Below are 7187 nucleotides of genomic sequence, written 5' to 3'. Positions count from 1 at the left end.
ATCCTAACAATTCTGATAGATGACTCTGCTCATATCTACTGACGTACATGTAGATAAGCACTGTCAGCACTTTTCTGGACACATTAGTGCCCAGTTCAACACTTTTCAGATTTTGTACCAGTCTGGTATATGTAGTTTAATATAACAACTGTATAGAGATATTACCTGTAGTCACACCTAGCTGGAGGAAAAGGTTTGATGACCTGCTACAGCACTTAAATGTATGCAAGTCTGCAAGTTGATGGGGCTTGGTGGCATCCACCCACACATGCTGAGAGAATTAGCGGAAAAACTGGCCAAGCCACTTTCAATCATTTATCAGCAGTCCTGGCTATCAGGGGAGGTCAACTGTCAACTAGCAGCTACCAAACATGATGCAAATCTACAAGAAGGGCTGGGGGGTAGGAAACTATAGGCCTGTCAGTTTGACCTCAGTGCCAGGGAAGCTCATGGAGCAGATTTTCTTAAGTGTCAGCATGCAGCACTTGCAGGGCAAACAGGTGATCAGGCCCAGTCAGCATGGATTTATGAAAGGCAGGTCCTGCTTGACGAACCTGATCTGCTTCTATGACAAAGTGACGCGCTGGGTGGATGAGGGAAAGGCTGTGGATGTGGTCTACCTTGACTTCAGCAAGGCTTTTGACACCATTCATTCTCCTCACAACATTGACCACAACATTCTCCTCAAGAAACTGGCTGCTCATAGCTTGGATTGGTGTACACTTCGTTGGGTTAAAAACTAGCTGGATAGCCGGGCCCAAAGAGTCGTGGTGAATGGAGTCAAATCCAGTTGGACGCCAGCCACTAGTGGTGTCCCCCAGGGCTTGGTACTGGGGCCGGTCCTCTTTAATATCTTTATCAATGATCTGGATGAGGGGATCAAGTGCACCCTCAGTAAGTTTGCAGATGACACCAAGTTAGGTGCATGTGTCAATCTGCTTGAGGGTAGGAAAGCTCTGCAGGAGGATCTGGATAGGCTGCACCGATGGGCTGAGGCCAACTGCATGAAGTTCAACAAGGCCAAGTGCCGGGTCCTGCACCTGGGGTGCAATAACCCCAAGCAGAGCTACAGGCTGGGAGATGAGTGGTTGGAGAGCTGCCTGGCAGAGATCCTCCAGAGGACCTGGGAGTGATGGTGGATTGTCGGCTGGATATGTGCCAGCAGTGTGCTCAGGTGGCCAAGAACACCAACAGCATCCTGGCTTGTATAAGAAGCAGTGTGACCAGCAGGGCTAGGGAGGAGATTGTCCCCCTGTACTCAGCTCTGGTGAGGCTGCACCTCGAGTACTGTGTTCAGTTTTGGGCCCCTCGCTACAAAAAGGACATGGAGGTGCTCGAGCAAATCCAGAGAAGGGCAACAAAGCTGATGCGGGGTCTGGAGAACAAGTCTTATGAGGAGCGGTTGAGGGAGCTGGGCTTGTTCAGCCTGGAGAAAAGGAGGCTAAGGGCGACCTTGTCACTCTTTATTAGGGAGTAATAAAACATTAAAGGAGGCTGTAGCGAGGTGGGGGTTGGTCTATTGTCCCACGTGCCTGGTGACAGGACGAGGGGGAATGGGCTAAAGTCATGCCAGAGGAGTTTTAGGTTGGATATTAGGAAGAACTTCTTTACTGAAAGGGTTGTGAGGCATTGGAATGGGCTGCCCAGGGAAGTGGTGGAGTCACCATCCCTGGAGGTCTTTAAAAGACATTTAGATGTAGAGCTTAGTGATATGGTTTACTGAAGATATTGAAGAGTTTTGCTGTCGTTTCTGTTTCATTTACCATTATATTCTGTCTTTTAATTTTCTTCAGAATGAAAAGTGTTTTATCTGTCAATCAGAAGCAACACAGACAAGATAGAGCGTGGCTTTTCTGCATGCTAGAGATGTGAATTAGAGAATGTATCATGCCAGTAGTTAGAGGACAGCCTCCGTGCAGAATAGGAAATTAAACATTCTATGACACTCCTTTTTCAGATCACCTGACCTGGTCCCGGAAGACCAATCCTTTTTCTGCTCACGTCAGGCTTGTCCCTTTTTCCCACAGGCTGCAATTTTTAGCATTACTATATACCATATACCATATGGTATATGGTATATAGTAATTGGACGGCGGCGGCGGCTGAGGCGCGGGGCCGGGCGGAAGCGGGAGGCTGAGGCGCGGAGCGGCGCGGAGCGGAGCGGGGCGGGCGCCATGTCGGGCCGGGAGGGCGGCAAGAAGAAGCCGCTGAAGCAGCCGAAGAAGCAGACCAAGGACCTGGATGAGACAGATCTGGCGTTTAAACAAAAGCAGAAGGAGGAGCAAAAGAAACTTGAGGAGATGAAAGCAAAGGCTGCTGGAAAAGGGCCCCTCGCCAGTGGTGGAATAAAGAAGTTTATTTTAAAAAAATTTATTTTTAATATTTGTAGCTTCCTAAGCTGGTACGCCCCTCTGACTATTACCCCCTTTTGATAGTCCAGGCGGGCAGTGATAACATCGAAGAGAGAAGCCTCAAGGCTATCAAAAGGGACTTTAGGGGGCTGGGTCGGTTAGTGGATAGAGCGGGAGTGCAGGTGGTGTTTTCGTCCATCCCTATGGTGGCAGGGAGGAGTTCAGAGAGGACACGGAAAGCCCACCTGTTAAACACGTGGCTCCGGGGCTGGTGCCAACGCAGAAATCTTGGGTTTTTTTGATCATGGGGCACTTTACTCAGCACCTGGCCTGATGGCCGCAGACGGGTCCCTATCTTTTAGGGGAAAAAGGATCCTGGGCCAGGAACTGGCAGGGCTCATTGAGAGGGCTTTAAACTAGGTAGGAAGGGGGATGGGGCTGAGGCTAGGATTGTTGGGGCTGTGCCAGGGGGAACAATGGCAAGGCCGGAGGATAAGGCAATGGCCCAGCTGAAGTGCATCTACACCAATGCACGCAGCATGGGTAACAAACAGGAGGAGCTGGAAGCCATCGTGCGGCAGGCAGGCTACGACTTGGTTGCCATCACGGAGACGTGGTGGGACCAGTCTCATGACTGGAGTGCTGCAATGCCTGGCTATAAGCTCTATAGAAGGGACAGGCAGCATAGAAGGGGTGGTGGTGTGGCTCTCTATATTAGAGAGTCTTTCGAGGCTGTAGAACTCGAGGTTGGGAATGACAAGGTCGAGTCCCTTTGGGTTAGGATCGGCAGGGACAACAAGGCTAGTGTCCTGGTCGGGGTCTGCTATAGACCGCCGAACCAGGATGAGGAGACGGATGAGGAATTCTACAGGCAGCTGAAAGAGGTTGCAAAATCATCAGCTCTTGTACTCGTGGGGGACTTCAACTTCCCTGACATATCCTGGAAGCACAACACAGCCCTGAGAAAGCAGTCTAGGAGGTTTCTGGAGAGCGTGGAAGATAGCTTCCTGACGCAGCTGGTTAGTGAGCCTACCAGGGGAGGTGCCCCGCTAGACCTTCTCTTCGCAAACAGAGAAGGACTGGTGGAGGACGTGATCGTCGGGAGCTGTCTAGGGCAGAGTGACCACGCAATGGTGGAGTTCACTATTCTTGGCGAGGCCAGGAAGGGGACCAGTAAAACCGCTGTATTGGACTTTCGGAGGGCTGACTTTGAGCTGCTCAGGACATTGGTTGGTGGAGTCCCTTGGGAGGCGGTTCTGAAGGGCAGAGGGGTCCAGGAAGGCTGGGCGCTCTTCAAGAGGGAAGTCTTAATGGCGCAGGAACGGTCTGTTCCCACGTGCCCAAAGACGAGCTGGCGGGGAAGAAGACCGGCCTGGCTCAACAGAGAATTGTGGCTTGATCTTAGGAGGAAAAAGAGGGTTTATAAGCTTTGGAAAAGTGGGCAGGCCACTAAGGAGGACTTTAAAGAAGTAGCGAGGCTGTGCAGGGACAAAATTAGGAAGGCCAAAGCTCATCTGGAGCTCAATCTGGCTACTGCCGTTAAAGATAACAAAAAACGTTTCTATAAATACATCAACACAAAAAGGAGGACTAAGGAGAATCTCCATCCTTTACTGGATGCGGGGGGAAACTTAGTTACAAGAGATGAGGAAAAGGCGGAGGTGCTCAATGCCTTCTTTGCCTCAGTCTTTAGCGGCAATACCGGATGTTCTCTGGATACCCAGTACCCTGAGCTGGTGGAAGGGGATGGGGAGCAGGATGTGGCCCTCATTATCCATGAAGAACTGGTTGGTGAACTGCTACGGCACTTAGATGTGCACAAGTCGATGGGGCCAGATGGGATCCACCCAAGGGTACTGAGGGAACTGGCAGAGGAGCTGGCCAAGCCGCTGTCCATCATTTATCAACAGTCCTGGCTATCGGGGGAGGTCCCAATCGACTGGCGGCTAGCAAACGTGACGCCCATCTACAAGAAGGGCCGGAGGGCAGACCCAGGAAACTACAGGCCTGTCAGTTTGACCTCAGTGCCAGGAAAGCTCATGGAGCAGATCCTCCTGAGAGTCATCATGCAGCACTTGAAGGGGAAGCAGGCGATCAGGCCCAGTCAGCATGGCTTTATGAAAGGCAGGTCATGCCTGACGAACCTGATCTCCTTCTATGACAGAGTGACGCGCTGGGTGGATGAGGGAAAGGCTGTGGATGTGGTCTACCTTGACTTCAGCAAGGCTTTTGACACCGTCTCCCACAGCATTCTCCTCAAGAAACTGGCTGCTCTTGGCTTGGACTGGCGCACGCTTCGTTGGGTTAGAAACTGGCTGGATAGCCGGGCCCAAAGAGTCGTGGTGAATGGAGCCAAGTCCAGTTGGAGGCCAGTCACTAGTGGCGTCCCCCAGGGCTCGGTGCTGGGGCCGGTCCTCTTTAATATCTTCATCGATGATCTGGACGAGGGCATCGAGTGCACCCTCAGTAAGTTCGCAGATGACACCAAGTTAGGTGCGTGTGTCGATCTGCTTGAGGGTAGGAAAGCTCTGCAGGAGGATCTGGATAGGCTGCACCGATGGGCTGAGGTCAACTGCATGAAGTTTAACAAGGCCAAGTGCCGGGTCCTGCACCTGGGGCGCAATAACCCCAAGCAGGGCTACAGGCTGGGAGAGGAATGGTTGGAAAGCTGCCAGGCAGAGAAGGACCTGGGAGTGATGGTGGACAGTCGGCTGAATATGAGCCAGCAGTGTGCTCAGGTGGCCAAGAAGGCCAACGGCATCCTGGCTTGTATTAGGAACAGCGTGACCAGCAGGGCTAGGGAGGTGATCGTCCCCCTGTACTCAGCTCTGGTGAGGCCGCACCTCGAGTACTGTGTTCAGTTTTGGGCCCCTCGCTACAAGAAGGACATCGAGGTGCTTGAGCGGGTGCAGAGAAGGGCGACGAAGCTGGTGAGGGGCCTGGAGAACAAGTCCTACGAGGAGCGGCTGAGGGAGCTGGGCTTGTTCAGCCTGGAGAAGAGGAGGCTCAGGGGTGACCTTATTGCTCTTTACAGATACCTTAAAGGAGGCTGTAGAGAGGTGGGGGTTGGCCTGTTCTCCCACGTGCCTGGTGACAGGACGAGGGGGAATGGGCTTAAGTTGAGCCAGGGGAGTTTTAGGTTAGATGTTAGGAAGAACTTCTTTACAGAAAGGGTTGTGAGGCATTGGAACAGGCTGCCCAGGGAAGTGGTGGAGTCACCATCCCTGGAAGTCTTCAAAAGACGCTTAGATGTACAGCTTAGGGATATGGTTTAGTGGAGGGCTGTTAGCGTTAGGTTGGAGGTTGGACTCGATGACCTTGAGGTCTCTTCCAACCTAGAAAATTCTGTGATTCTGTGATTCTATGTGATCCCAGAATGCCTAGTGATTTATGGACAGCACTGGAAGCCACACCTCCACACCTTCTAGGTTACCTGTAAGCCAAAAGGGCATTTTGTTACAGCTACTATTTTGGCACATGTATACTCCATGTGATCTAAGAACACTGAGTGACTGTTTGCCTGTTTCCTATAGTCAAAGGAAACCCTTACACATCTGTACATCTGTAAATTATATATAGACATGTAAATATGCCTACATATATGTGCATATATGTATAAATATGCCTACATAAATGCATATGCAATTATGTATAATTGTATTTATACATATATTGATAAACTATACATATATAGATATATTTATTAAGTATATGTATAAAAATATTTAAAATTAAGTAATGAAAATCATTTTTTACTGTAATGGAAAACCACAACAAAATGGTAATGTCACAGGAATACGTATATAAGGACAACATACATACAAATATATAAATACACATATACATGTAAATATAAGTATAAATATATAAATATATATAATATAAATACATATAATATAATATATATAATATGTATTATACTATATAGACTTTATATATATTATATATTCACATATATAATATATTATATGTAATATCTATGCTATATAATATTATATTATATATAATATAATATATAATCTATATCATATATATACTATAATATATATATATTATATATATTATATATAATAATATATTAATATATTATTATATATTAATATTATTATATATAATATTATATACGATATATATTATTATTATATATTATATATATTAATATATTAATATGTTATATATGTGATATATAATATATATGAATATGATATAAATATTGATAATTATATAAATATATATAAATGTAAATACAATATAAATAGAGGTCACAAGCTGTAGTCTTGGGTGTGTTCCTACTTGGGAGTATTATATAGAAACAACATTCTGCTGTACTGTTGCTGCAAGACTGGTAAAGCTGATGGGTCCCACCTGTGTGACAGAGATAGATGGTCATGGGTCTGGTCAAGTGTAATTGGCAACTATTTTCATTCAGCTGGATGCTACTGGTGAACTGACTTATAAACCAGAGCAACAGTTCTGACTCATATTCTGCATTGATCAAGCTGATTCTCAGTCACGGTCAAGATACGATATCCAAATGCTTTTTGCATGAGCTTGTTTTACAAAGATACAGTCACGCGGCAGAAAGTGGTCGCTCTCGATGGTACCTGTGATTTGGGGTTTTGGCAACACTCAGCTTTGAAGACCTGGAGTAGGAGGCTTGAACTGATGGGACCCCACACCATTAATTTCTTTTTGATTAACATGGATGCAGCAAAGATAGCTGTTGTTTGAACAGCTGCTTTGAAGCAGGGGTCCGTAAACTGTTTATCATTTTTTGCCATGCTTTTGTGAAGAAACTGCAAGCATCTAATTTTGAGAACAGCTGCTCTTTGAGGT

The 7187-nt window shown here is 47.3% G+C and overlaps 1 pseudogene across 1 annotated transcript; it reads left to right on the top strand.

Annotated features, from left to right (window-relative positions):
* The first annotated feature begins 2108 nt into the window (after positions 1 to 2108).
* On the top strand, positions 2109 to 2432 carry LOC311426713 (translation machinery-associated protein 7 pseudogene; annotated as a pseudogene). Its single transcript has one exon. The product of its transcript is annotated as a translation machinery-associated protein 7 pseudogene (transcript).
* The last annotated feature ends 4755 nt before the right edge of the window (positions 2433 to 7187 follow it).

This window comes from Aythya ferina (genome assembly GCF_964211825.1).
Source record: "Aythya ferina genome assembly, chromosome: 1".
NCBI lineage: Eukaryota > Metazoa > Chordata > Aves > Anseriformes > Anatidae > Aythya > Aythya ferina.
This window is presented reverse-complemented; position numbering and strand designations above follow the sequence as displayed.